Source organism: Xyrauchen texanus, chromosome 18 (genome assembly GCF_025860055.1).
Source record: "Xyrauchen texanus isolate HMW12.3.18 chromosome 18, RBS_HiC_50CHRs, whole genome shotgun sequence".
Taxonomy (NCBI): domain Eukaryota; kingdom Metazoa; phylum Chordata; class Actinopteri; order Cypriniformes; family Catostomidae; genus Xyrauchen; species Xyrauchen texanus.
Window position 1 is genome coordinate 30,324,725 of NC_068293.1, and position 14,248 is coordinate 30,338,972.

At 38.3% G+C, this 14,248-nt stretch overlaps 2 long non-coding RNA genes across 3 annotated transcripts in view; one reads left to right on the forward strand and one right to left on the reverse strand.

The window, feature by feature from the left end:
* The first annotated feature begins 52 nt into the window (after positions 1-52).
* LOC127659155 (uncharacterized) lies at positions 53-9,669 on the forward strand. The gene is made up of 4 exons (XR_007972498.1): positions 53-268; positions 6,735-6,812; positions 7,499-7,823; positions 8,367-9,669. It is a non-coding gene; the product is annotated as an uncharacterized LOC127659155 (long non-coding RNA).
* A 296-nt stretch (positions 9,670-9,965) lies between these two features.
* The window catches only part of LOC127659225 (uncharacterized), a 5,722-nt gene continuing 1,439 nt past the window's right edge, over positions 9,966-14,248 (reverse strand). The window contains exons 2-8 of one of the 2 annotated variants that reach the window (XR_007972508.1): positions 13,860-13,930; positions 13,617-13,753; positions 13,448-13,527; positions 12,865-13,218; positions 12,591-12,763; positions 12,373-12,481; positions 9,966-12,288 (exon numbers count right to left, since the gene is read on the reverse strand). This is a non-coding gene — a long non-coding RNA (uncharacterized LOC127659225). Of the gene's footprint in view, positions 12,289-12,372; positions 12,482-12,590; positions 12,764-12,864; positions 13,754-13,859; positions 13,931-14,248 lie in introns of both variants that reach the window. The other variant, XR_007972507.1, reaches the window with a different exon arrangement.

Below are 14,248 nucleotides of genomic sequence, written 5' to 3' on the forward strand. Positions count from 1 at the left end.
AAAGTACTTCTTGTTTGCAAAGGAAGCCTCTGAGCAGGCTAGGAAGCTAAAAGTCCAAGAGTGCGGTTGCATATGAGCTCGTGCATTTGACGTGCACTAATGTGACAGCAGAAAGCTGGCACAGGGAAACAAGCACACAAAAGATGAGAGGCACCACACTGGGCGACCTGCTCTGCTCTTTTTCAGTCCCAGAGAAAATTGCGATTGGCTAAATACTTCACCTCACTATGAAATGGAGAGATGCACAGAAGAACAGACACCTGATAAAGTAAAGTAACCTTTCAATACAAGTTCAGCTCAATCAACAGCATTTATGGCATAATATTGATTACCACGAAAATGTATTTTGGACTCGTCCCTCCTTTTCTTAAAATAAAAAAAGCTAAATCTTGGTTCCAGTGAGGCACTTACAATGAAAGTGAATGGGGTCCAATTTTTGAATGTTAAAATACTCGCTGTTTCAAAAGTATAGCCGCAAGACATAAACAATATGAATGTAAACATGATTTTAGTGTGATAAAATCGCATACTAATTTCATTACCATAACAATGTAATGTAAACAAACCCTACAATAACTGTAAAAATGACAACTTTAACAACTTCACAGCTCAAATAACACACAAGTTTTAGCAGAAGAATTAATGCAAGTGCTTTTATAAAATTATAAGCTTTACATTTCTGTGTTTAAACCACTGATATATATGTATGTAACTGGATCGCTGACGCAACGGTATGCTAGCAGGAGGAGAAGCCACGGAAATGTTCATGTGGCCATCTTGGTATGCCCAAACTGCCACAGTGCATCAATGGCTGACAGGCGAAAGCACCCCCGTTTCACCATCTCTGACCTGCGGATAGTTGCATTTCACACTCTAGTGACAATCATGTTTAATGTTTAATGTTTAATTAGCTTGTTATCGATAATATTCACCAGGAGGGAGAAGATATACACCTGTCGCGATGTCAGATCATTTAACTTCGTCGGTGTTCAGTCTATCAGTGCAGCACAACGATCACCAAAGGAAGCGGCAAAACTGTCCTCAAGTTGAAATGTAAGTAGGAAAAGCTGTAATATCTGATTGTTTAGGGTGACAATACATCCTTACCCCTGAAAGGGACTTTAAAATAGTCAGACTGGGTTTTCTAAATCGACTTAAATGCCTTGGTTTTGCTTGTTTTATATTGAAGTTCTCTCTGTAGTCATACATGGATACATGTCACAAATACGTGTTCATTTGCCTTTTAAATCTATATCAGGTTAATTTCAACTAACTGCTTTGCGTGTCTCTCTCAATCTCAGCGCCCGCTGCGCGTGATAGAGGGAGAGAGAGAGAGAGCGCTCTTATTGATGTGACCGCGAGAACAAAGGTACTTTTTGATGAAATTATAAAACAAGTAACTCTGAACAAACACTTCGATGTTCACAATAAATGCGTCTAAAAATGTCTGTTTGTATCTTACCTCAGTTTCAGTAAACTTGTTTACATTCAGCTGATTTGTTCGCTGATAAAGTTTGTTAGAGGTGTATACTGTTTGATATACAGTAGATATACATTACTCACTCAGGCTTTCAAGAAGCAGGAACAATTCCTGATATTAAATAAATAAATAATTACATGTGTGGGATGTTTGCATTGTATTATTACTTTACAGATTCGTATGTGGGTACTTTAGAGACAGTCTCCCCATGTGGTGTCCCTAGGCATCGCACACACCCTGACATCGATACAAAATGGTAGCGCAAGCGTTAGAATCGTCGACAAGCCAAACAGTTTCTTTGGAGGCGGGATACCCCGTGGGCCAGTTTTTCACACAGGACGAATATGTGCTAGCGTCAGCTGTAACTACCTCCACTGACGATACACGTACTGTTCCAAACATGTTTTTAGTAGACACCTGCCTAAACGCAGACCAGCAGTTGCTACTTAAGGATTTGCTGACAGAATCCCCTTAACCCAGCAGACAAAGAAAAAAACGTGTTTTCGACAGGTGCAGGGCTTTATCAATTCCTTATGATGCCGGTGGGTATTTCAAATGTGCCGCCTAGCTTCCAGCACTTAATGGATATGGTGCTCTGTGGTCTGCACTGGAGCATCTGCTTGATCTATTTAGACGATATAATCGTTTACAGTGCTGACTTCTCACGACACCTAAAACACTTGCACGAAGTCTTCGGATGCTGTCGTTCAGCCGGATTTAAACTCAAGCCATCTAAATGCCATCTGGCACGCCCTTCAGTTACGTTCCAGGGCCATCGTGTCTCCAGCGCCGGAGTTGAGCCTGACCCGTCAAACATCAAGAAAGTTAAGACGTGGCCAATTCCAACGTCCGCCACGCTAGTCAGGGCTTTCTTAGGCTTGTGTTCGTATTACCGAAGGTTTATCAGAAACTTCACTCATATGGCAGAACCCTTATGCCGGTTAACACATAAGGGTGTTACGTTCACTTGGTCAGTTCAGGCGGATGAATTGTTTTGCATCTTAAAGGAAGCATTGACGTCGCCACCTTTTATGGCATTTCCAAACCTTTCGATCCCTTTTTTACTTTACACAGACGCGTACCTGTATTCGGTTGGCTCTGTCCTCTCGCAACAAGAGGATGGCAAGGAACATGTTATTGCATACGCCAGCCACGTGCTATCAGCGTCGGAAAGGAAATGGGCCACTTTCGATCGAGAATTATTCGCCATTGTGTGATTGGTGCGCCATTTCCGCCACTACCTTTTACTATCATCACAGACCAGGAGCCGCAGTAAAACCCAGCACTGACACCTGAGCAAATATCATAGAGGCATGCTACTTCTCTCGTAGTCATGCCTGTTCCAAACTATGTCACAGCGAACCTCATCCAAATTCAAAGTGACTGGAAAGTAGCAGAACAACAACGTTCTGACTCCGCGTTAGCCACTGTCCTCTCATGGGTAGAAGCGGGACACAAGCCCCCTTTATGGAGGTTCCGGAACGCGTCACCATACGTTAGGAAACTGTGGTTGCAATTTGGTCGGTTAACCATACACAACGCTGTCTTGTGTAGACTGTCGCGCAACGCTCCCTCTGACGACGTCCTCCAAATTATCATTCCGACATCCTTGGTTCCAGACGTATTGACCCATGTTCACGGCGATCCTTCAGCTGGCCACTACGGCCATGCTAAAACCCTGAATAGGGCTAGACGATTCTTTTATTGGCCCTACATGTCCTACATTTCTAATCATTGTGCTCGATGTGCGGCCTGTCAGTCAAGGCGTTCGCCTATACCCTGACCACAGGCTCCGCTCTTTTCAATATCTCCCGATCGTCCAAATTGAAATCGTCGCTGTGGACATAACCGAGCTACCACCGTCGACTAAAGGCAACCGTTATGTCTTAGTAATGATGGACCTCTACACTAAATTCGTGAATCTGTATCCTTTGAAGGATCTGACATCTATCTCTGTGGCAGGTTGCATCTTTGACCATTATATACCACAACTTGGGGTTCCGGATACCTTGCACTCTGACCAAGGCAGACAATTAGGATCTGACCTCATAAACATCTTTGTAAGTTAATGGACATTAAAAAGCTTTGCGCGTCCCCCTATCATGCCCAATGCGATGGTGCTGTAGAGCACTTCAATCTCACCTTGAAAGATGAGCTTTCTAAATACATCTTCGTGTCTGGTAGAGAATTGGATGAAGACCTCCCACATGTCGCATTAACCTACAACACCATCAACCATTCCAGTACCGGGTTCACGGCATTCTTTTTAGTGCACGCGCTTGCACTAAAGACAGCACTGCTGTTACTTCAGCCACAACAGGTACGCCTGTAGCATTTGCAAACTTACAACAAAGATTTTCTGCCGCTTACCGGTCGCCAACTGCCTTCCGCGACAAAGCACAAGGACAACAGCGACTTTACTACGATCGCCATGTAAAGTACACCCTGTACAAGGCAGGCGACTTAGTACTCATTGATGACCCGGCCAACAAGCATAACAAACTATGTCCCCGCTGGATGGGTCCTTATGAGGTTTTGCATTCAATAACACCCCCTGGTGGTTTAACCCCTGTGGATTTTGCAGTTCGTGATACTTCCAAAACACACGTCAAAACGAATGTCATTCACTATAATCGCATGAAGCCATACATTACTGATCGTTTGCAGACACACACAACCCCCTCACCTCTATTAACTGTCAAACCAGACACCCTGAACACGCTATCAGGTCTCCTCCCACCCCATATCACGCCAATGAACCCGGGACCCCCCACTCCACGTTTGCCGCCAGCACCCCAGCCTTTAAAGGAGCACGGACCTTTACTGGATGTTTCAACAGACAATGCAACAGACATTTGCCCCATATCATTCTTGGTACAGCACCCCAAATGCCACCTTCAATGGTAGTGGGAGTACCCACTGGTGCCCCAGTGTCCCCTGTCACACAGACATCCACACCACATGCACATCCCAGGATACGTCGGGCGCCAGCTTACTTGAAAGACTTTCAGTTGTACTAAGTAGTGTGTGCTTTGTACTGATGTTACTTTTGTTTCTGCCGTTATACTGTACGCAGATAGCTTAATGGTTTTACTTTTTAATATACCACTGTAAATTGTATTGAAGCATATTGGGTTAATTGTTCTCATGGTTATACAGTAGTATCAGTAGTTTAAACCTTTCCAAAAATTGCCCACATTCACGTTCATTGTAAGTGCCTCACTGTAACCTTGATATTTGCTTTTTTTAAAGAAAAAGATACATTTTTGTGATAATCAACATTATGCCACAAATGTTGTCAAATGAACTTAACTGGTATTGAACCCAGAACACCCCTTTAACAAATACAGCCTAATTGTAAAGTGTTATCAGATTGTTTTTTTATTTATTTTAATGCATAAAATCAAGCAAGGTACTGGTTAATTTTTAATATTTAAATTTTGCCTATTAATTTTCTCATCATGCAACTTTAACTGGCTTTAGCAAGTTTCTGAGTTAAGCAGTTTCACTGGTGTTAAGAGTCATATTAAGCTGAGCAATTAAAACTCATTTAAAATTAGACCTTAGTTTTAAAAGTCACCAGTAGCGTGGACTACTGCAATGGACCCCTCACTGGCCTTCCCAAAAAGACCAACACAGCTTAAGCCAGGATTCTCACCCAAACCAAAAGAAATCTGAGCATATTGTTCCAGTCCTCATATCTTTAAGTTACATTTAGAAAAGATTTTAAAGCACTATTAGTCATTTATGAATCAATCAATGGCCTAGGACCTAAATGCATTTCAGATATGCTTATTATATATAAACCTAATAGAGCTCTCAGATCATTAGAATCAAGTCAGTTAGAAATACAGAGGGTTCACGCAAAACAAGGTAAGACAGCATTAAGCTATTATGCCACCTGTAGCTAGAACCAGCTTCCAGAAGAGGTCAGGTGTGCTCCAACAGTGGCCACATTCAAGTCCAGACTGAAAACACATCTGTTCAGCTGTGCATTTATTCACTGGGCACTGTGCTGCACTTACTGATTGTACTGTATCGTTTTATTTCTGTATAATGATTTGTACATTATTTATTTATTTACGTTGTATTATTATTTCTTGTTCTTAATTGTTTATAACATTTATTGCATCATGTAATTTTCATATCTTTATCATTTTATGTATAGCTTTTTGAATTGGCATTGTGTATGAAATATAAAAAACCTTTTTAAAAATTATATTTTCAGTCAAAACAAGGTACAAACATCTTTTTTACTCTGTTTTGTTTTTTTTTTTTTTAAGATGAAAAATTAAGGAATCATAAGTCTCAGCTTCAAAAAGTCTGTTTCTCAACTTGATCTTTAAAAAAAATTTAAAGAAAAAAAATAGCTGCCTGGACATTGATAACTAACAACTTCTACATTTTATTTTTATACCGTTGAGCAAGCAGCAGAAAATGACAATGGCCATAGAAAAGAGGTAAGAAAAGGAATTGAAAGGTGAGGGGGTATTTCACAGTTAGGAGAATGGTATCTGAAAAAGTGGCAGTGGAAATTTAGGGGAGAGAAAGTCACATCCATGCCATACTAACATTCAATTTTGTGCTCAAATACAGGGCCTGGACAAACCACCAAATGCTAATCAAGACATCAACACGGCACTTACACATCAAAATCTGCATCTCCATCCCTCTCTCTCCCAAACTCATTCTTCCTGCTTTTTCTTTCCTCTCTTTCCCCCCCTTACCCCTCGTTAATTACCGTATGTCTTTCTCTTTGATAGAGAGTCTCTTGCAGGAATTAGTACAATATTGCAGCCCACTTTAAAGCCCAGCCCTCCAGCACCCCCTTCTTCCCCTCATCTTTTTGGATTGGTTCACCACACGTATTGGTACCAAGGTTTTCAGTATAGCACTTGTCAGTTGCATGCAGGTTTGGGGAGTAAGGGAATACATGTAACAGGATTACGTATTTAAAATACAAAATTTAAGTACAGTCAGGTCCATAAATATTGGGACAGCGACACAATTCTAATCTTTTTGGCTCCATACACCACCACAATGGATTTGAAATGAAACGAACAAGATGTGCTTTAACTGCAGACTTTCAGCTTTAATTTGAGGGTATTTACATCCAAATCAGGTGAACGGTGTAGGAATTACAACAGTTTGTATATGTGCCTCCCACTTTGTAAGGGACCAAAAGTAATGGGCCAGATTAACAATCATAAATCAAACATTCACTTTTTAATACTTGGTTGCAAATCTTTTGCAGTCAATTACAGCCTGAAGTCTGGAACGCATAGACATCACCAGATGCTGGGTTCCACTACAGTTACCTTTTAAATCATTGGTAATTAGAATACAGTTTCATTTTATTGTCATATATATTTAATATTTAGTCCTTTCAGATGGAAAACATTTATACATATAAATGATGCGATCCAAAGTGCATTTGAACAGCGGTGAAACACTTTCTTATGATTCATACGAGCAGACAAAGAAGTTTGAAGCAGAAGAAAATTGTGTAAATTGTCAGCTTTACGCTAAGTTAAAATGCTATTTCTTGCCATTTTACATGCACATGTTACTAGGCACTTTGATATTAGGGCAAAAATCATATTCTTGATAATAATTTTTGTATTGTTTTCCTGTAAAAATATCTAATAATCCTTAAAACAAGATCAGTTACATGTATCTTGTTTTAGAAACAAGACAGCATAAGATATTTAGGTTTTTCAGAGAATATATTTTTAACATATGAATTTTGTCTTACTGTACTTACTGAGGTTTTTATAGTCAAAACAAGTGAAATAAATTAAGCAGTGCTGAAGAAGTAATCCAAAGTATTTAGAATATGTTACTGACCTTGAGTAATCTAACGGAATACGTTACAAATTAAATTTTACAGCATGTATTATGTAATCTGTAGCGGAATACTTTTCAAAAGTAACCCTCCCAACCCTGGTTGCATGCATATGGAAATTTCAGACTACATTTTAACCACTAATTCTGCCCCCTTCTTTTTTTTTACTGCAGATGCCCCTTGCTGTGTGCCCAACACAATCACAACTAGGGGATGCTGGGACCTCATGCTGGGTGCAACAAGGTGTTGTACTATTAAGGGAGCAGGGAGAGATGGACAGGGGTCAGTGCAGGGGTATATTAACAGACAGGACATGCTTCTGTGGTCAAACACCAGCCCACATCTACTCTGGAGCTGGAACGATCCGGCCTGCCGTAGACTGACCAGCTGTCATATCTTTAGAATGGGCAGCATGGACTTTGAACAGAGCGGTCGAGGTGATTTGGTCCATGCACATGGACAGAATTGAGTGGGACAGCAATGGCCGATGTTTAACATGTAAGCAACACAGATCATAATTGATTTGGAAATCATATTGATGCAAAGGAAAAATGTAGTATCAATTCAAAGTGAGCCTTACGTTACAAGCCACAATCCTCCACTCATCTAGACTTTTCTTAAAGCCACATTTTTACAGTTAATCTGACTGTGTAGCAGGCAAATCATACAGGGATCAAACAAGGTTGGAAAGATGTTGTGAAATGTGTTTTGATCTTTAATGCTGACAATAGCAACATAAAACTGTATGTTATACCACAAGTGTTGGGTGTAATGCAATTACAAGATACTTTGTTACTGTAATCTAATTACTTTTTAGTTCAAAAGTAAGAGTTACAGACTTTTAATACAATTACTTGAGTTAAACACTTACAGATGTGTGAAAAAATGCTATATTATTTATGTGAAATAAGTTTAAAAGATGAATTTCGCTCATGTGTACGTCTATTTACAGTTCTATCAGGAAGACTCGCAGACATGAGTGAAATTTAAGATGACATTTATTTGATGAATATAAAACAGTAATGTCTCTCTTTGGCGTAGGCCCCGTCTGGTGGTCCGAAGAAGTTGTACTGGGAACCGTCATATCCTGCCAGAGATAGGAGGCAGGAGCTAGGAGCCTACCCCCATGCAGGGCGGGACTCAACTGGTGGTGGTGGGGTGGTGGAGGTTGCCGTGTTAGCACACTAAAACATCAATGTGATAGATTGTGAGCAGACTTATAAAGCAATGGCTTACATGTGATTGGCTAGGAATTACCCAGCTAATAGTGCGATGATGTACAGCTGCTAGAACTACGCTGTGCTTACATTTCAATGAGAGTAAAACTGGCATACGTCAATGCATGAAGATGGAAGTAATTAATTTGTGATTACTTTTTATGTTAATCAGTAAAATAATAGGAATACAATTTCAATGAAGTAATTAGTAATCTGTAGTGGATAACTTTTTGATAGTAGTGGATACTTTATTACACTGCCAAGTGATCTTTCTTTTGCCTTAAATGAAAAAGCAAATACATTAAAAATGTTTCAAATATGTTGGGTGCATGTAGAGGAATGATGTCATGAGAGAAAAAAAACCCTTACCTTTCTTTATATAGACTAGTATGACCTCATTGTAGAAAAAAAAAAGATTCTTTAGTTCATAAACTAATGAGAATTAAGTGAGAATTAAGTCAGAATGAGAATTAAGTGAACGGGCAAACAGCCTTTCACACAGACCTTAATCCTCCAGCTGCAATCAAACAGCCCTCTTTTGCACAAGTGTGAGAGGTTGAGAAATGCTGTCTCCTGTGTTTGGATGTGAAAGCAAAGGTGTTTGTGAGAGAAAGCAAAATGACAAGTGTGGGTGTGTGTTAAAGAGTGAGTGTGATTAACTGCATGCTTTTGGACTGCGGCTGTATGGTGTTAATCCTCTGATCAGGATGCTAGGAGGGCTGCAGGGCCTCAGGCCTTAGTCCGGCCCCTGATAGACTGCCCTACTCAAAATAATACATACACCTCAGTCCATTTACATCTTAGAGGTAACACACCGTACATGTAATCTCAGCCAATGAAGGACTAAAACACGTACAAAAGGAGAGTTGATTAAAGATTGCCTAATTACTCTAATTATGAATGAAAAGATAAAGAAACAAATTGTAAGGGATGTCAAATAAAATTATTAAACATTAATATACAGCCTATCTGTGGTACTCTCTGTTGAAAGGAAACATAGCCAAACCAGATAAATTCCCTTTAGATGGGCACTGCTGGTCATTTCACAGCAAAAAAGCCAGTGTACAATTTTAATCAAATTTAACACTCCTGAAATGTATATATATGACTCCCTCCATTTTTAAGTTAAAATAACACCTTTCAAAGTGTCAAATATGTACATTACTCACAGAGTACATTTTAACACTGAGAAAGTTTATTCATACACCCAACAGCAGTGTATGTATAACCATTCAAAGTGTTACCTTCCCCCACTAGTGTTCAAATATACACCCTTGTAGGGTTAAATACACCTGCAATGTGCTAATATATTGAAAATTACTGTATTTTTAATTTGTGTGTGTTATAATAACAACTATGAAATATAAATGTAGAAAACAAAGTTATTTTTATTTAAGAAAAGTCAAATTTGTATGCTTTCCGAGAGAAAACTCTTTTCAGAGATAAAAGCAATATATTAAACAATTAGCAATTTGCAAACAAACATTCAAATCCATTAACTTCTGTTCTGACAAATCAGAAATGAGTACAAGAATATAAGACAGTATATAAAAATTGCACAATATCAAATATAAAAACAAAACATTTAACATGTTTTTAACTCAGCAAAGGTTGTCGGAAAAAGGGCAGCTTATCCACTCTTTTAACAGAGAAAAACATTCTCAAACATTCTGTTCTTACATGGTAAACATGAACATGCCCTTATAAAAGCAACAATACTATTCTTTTACTAATAAAAGCAGTCAAGTGTCCATTCAATTGGACTGAATTTGAAAATAAATTTTACATTCATGGGGGAAAAAAAAGTTTAGCTTGTCTGCTCTCCAACAAATAAGAAATTGGTGCATGAAGATTAAAGGTCTTCATGCACAAAACAATGCACTGGAACAATATACAAATATGGTTCTTCAAAACCATATGATGAAAAGGAAGATCCTCTACTCTTGACAGACCAAAAACATTCTGTTCTCTGACATGGTAAGCATGAAGGTGCTCAACAAAACCTACAGTTTCAAAGTCTTTAGTCACCAAAATGTTTTGGTCATCTATTAGAACAATTTCAGTAATTTTACTGAAACCTGTAGGTCATTCTCCATTTTATTGCAAATCAGTAGGTCATGATGATATTCAGTTCCAGAATGTCTTAACCATGAAGCTACTGTGATGTCACCATTCCAAATATGTGGATACTTTTCAAGAATAATGTCATGGTAAGGCAAATCCTCAACCTGCAGAGTTATCAAGGGCCCATATTCAACATTTCTAACAGGCATGCTTTCCCAATGATAAGCAATTGCATACTGGTGTTTTAACGCAAGAGACTTTGTGATGTTTTTGAAATTTTGTATATTTAAAAAAAACTTGTGTTTAGCTTCGAAGCGCATTGCCATACATGTAATAATGGACCAATCTTGCGTATGCAGCGCAGATAATGTAACATGTAATGGTGCTTTGGAATCAAATTCTTGTGTGGATATAACTCTTTGAAGAGACTATGATGATCTACAATAAGGTCATACCTTCTGTAACTACAGAAGAAAACACTATGTTAATGATCTGCAATAACAAAAGTATTAAGAAGTGCCAGTGTTTGTTTCCCTCATCAACAATGTCTCCAAATATCAGAGGAATATTCAGAATTAAACAGAATGTCTGAATGGCATTCAGTCCAATACCATTCCTTGCCTTCTCTAGATTTAATCTAGTAGGCCGATTTTTTCTTTCCAAGTAGCCATAATTGAAAGAATAAATTCTGTTATAAATCTCTTGTCTCGATATAATGCCAGAGAGATTTTCAAGAAGTAACTTTATCTCATATTGTCCAACACCCTCAAGGATATCATGCATTATATTGTAAAACTTTGTTTCGTAATATAATATTAGTGTGATCTTCACTGAAAACTGACTGCGATGTTTTCTTGTCTACTAAACAGAACTGACAGAAGTAATGGGCACTGAAAGATTCCATGAATCCAAAAAGTGTGTGTATGCCTAAGTTATCCCCTGTAACCTGGGCAATTGTGCCAAAGAATGGCTCTTTGGAGAAAGGAACTTGAATTCCTGAACTTTCAAGGACTTTCAAATCTTCAACAAGGGGCCGCAAAATTGCGTCAAATCCGTAATTCTTAATATCTTGTGCATGGAATAATGACAGTAAATGAATATTCATTAAACTTGAACTCATTTTTGGTGTAAAGTTCCTGAGAATAAAGTAAATGGCTCTGATTTTGTGGATGCCTTGCTTAGAGCCCAGGGTATTAGCAAATTCAAATTCATCATAAAATAACTGTATCTGAAGTGCATTTTGTTTTTTTACTGAATAGTGGGTGACTTTTATAATAACTTCCATCACAAAAATCTTTATAGACAGTGCTACTCTCACTTGGATTTGACATATGTTTACATATCTCTGAATTCCTAAATATAAAATGCAAAGTGTCTTAACAGGGGAATGTAAATGAATTTGTCAGTTACAGGGACTTGATCGTATGTGCGTGTCACCCGGTTCAATCTACTATCAAATATTACCCCTAACTTTATCTCTGTAGGGTCAACAACAGCTTTATATAATATGCTTTAAAAAGTTCATCAAAAGCAGCAAGGGAAGACTTTGCCTGGCATGGGATGAGTTGTCCATCCAACACGATATAGACATTGTGGATGTTGTCCTTTGCAGAGCCAACTGCAATGAGATGTGGTTGAAGACCCTCAGTCTTCTCAATGTGTTCAGTTAGACTGCGGCAAGACTGAAATAAGAGAAAAAACTTGTCGTAAAGAAGAAGTAATCCAACTCATGCTGCATAATGGCTTACTAGTGCTTGCATGCAAACCTTGTGAAACTACACGATATAGTCCATAGCCTCCTGGATGCTTATCTTGGTGGATTTGTTCCTACCACCAGTTGAAGGTGGCAAGAAGAGGATATGTCGCTGTCCCATCCTGCAAAAAAGCATGAATAAAGGAAGGTAGATCAACAGCAAATAGCAACATTCCAAGAAACAGACAAAAAAAATTACATAATCTTTACAAGTAACAAAAAATCCTTTACCTTGCCATTCAGGCTTGTTGTTTTGTCCGTTGCCCTGTACAGCTGCAAGCAGGCTGTTGAGATGCAAGTTGGAAGTAAGGGTTTTGGCCTCTGAGATGATCTTGGGCTTTAGACCGTCCCATTGTTCAAGAAGCTGTTTCAGTGCCAAATTTGATGTGAAAGTCTTGAAGTACCTGTAAAAAATACAAATCAACATTATAAACATTACTGATCCTATACACTATGCAACTGCCCATATTATCAAATTTTTCTCTTCACATTAACTATATCTTACCAATCCTTTAGTATCAAGAAATCGTGGAAAAACTGAAAGCACCATGTTGGACTTTACTGCATCATGGGTAAGCTGCTGCCGATTCTTGAATGTTACTTTCATCTTCTCAAAAATCTGGTCCTTGTATGTACAATGATTCATAAAAGATATCGCATCCTTGCATTGGTCACCCTCCAACTGCTGCTCCAAGTGGTTCCAAGTGGCTCTATGAGCAGTGGGACCTCCACTGCCCTCAGTTTCTGATGTTCCACTTGACCTGGCATCCTGTTTGCTGTGGTGTTTGCTTTGCCGTGAGACTGTTTTCAGCCACCAAGATACGTATCCTTGATTGCTCTTGGGGTCATAGGAATGTTCCTTTACAAAAAACAAAAAGATTGTAGATCAATCCAAACATTTAACAAATCTGAACTTTTCTATATACTAGGCATTAGTGAGCAAATGCTTGTACAAAATGTAATAGACTTACAGCAACAGTGACAAGAGTCTTGGCTGTTTGCTCAAAGCCTGAAATATTCTACAACACTCCATTTTAAAATCTTTCATTAAGTATTTTAGCACAATGAGAAAAGCTTTCAGTACTTACATATCCAGTTGTTGAGTGATGGGAATAGTGTTACAATTCCCAAAGCACAACACATTTTTGTTTCTTTGGAAGGGATGCGTCTTTGAGAAGAACACGTGGGAGTAGTTACAACATTAAATGATTTACTAAAATTACAGAAATGTAATTGTTCGATTTAACTGTGGCTTACGCTTATTTGTCAGTTATGTATGCAACTAGAATATTGACTAAGTGTCGCCGTGTTGAGTCTGTGAGTTTGCCATGTTCTTTATATTCAGCCAAAATCGCAGGTCCTCCTGCCTTTTCCTCCAAAATTCCATTGACAAACTATAATAAAAAAAATTATGTGTTGTAATGCCTCATAATAATCTTTTTTTAATATCTATAATGCAAAACAAGCCAGCTGGTAAATTATGAATTTTAACAGAATCACCTGTTTTGCCTCAAAAGGTCTCTTGGAGCTTGGAGTTTGTGAGCTACAAGAGGAATTGAGGACTGGGCATTCTGGAAGTACAAACAAAAGACACTTTAAACCACATTTAAACATTGTAAATTAGCTGCATGCAAATTATGAAGAAATTAAAATCACAGTTGGTCCTGAGCCAAATTTCCAAAAGTTAGAAGTGGTAGATTATAGTATATTACATTTAATATAACCAAATTATATTATTTATAAAATTATAAAACTAAATTTGTTATAACTCTTGTTTGTTAATACTGCTGAAGGACATTTTCCCAAAACTGAAAATTCTTAAATAATAAAAAAAAAACCTTCAATTACTTACTATCATATTGTTTCATACCTAAGAGCTATGGCAGAGG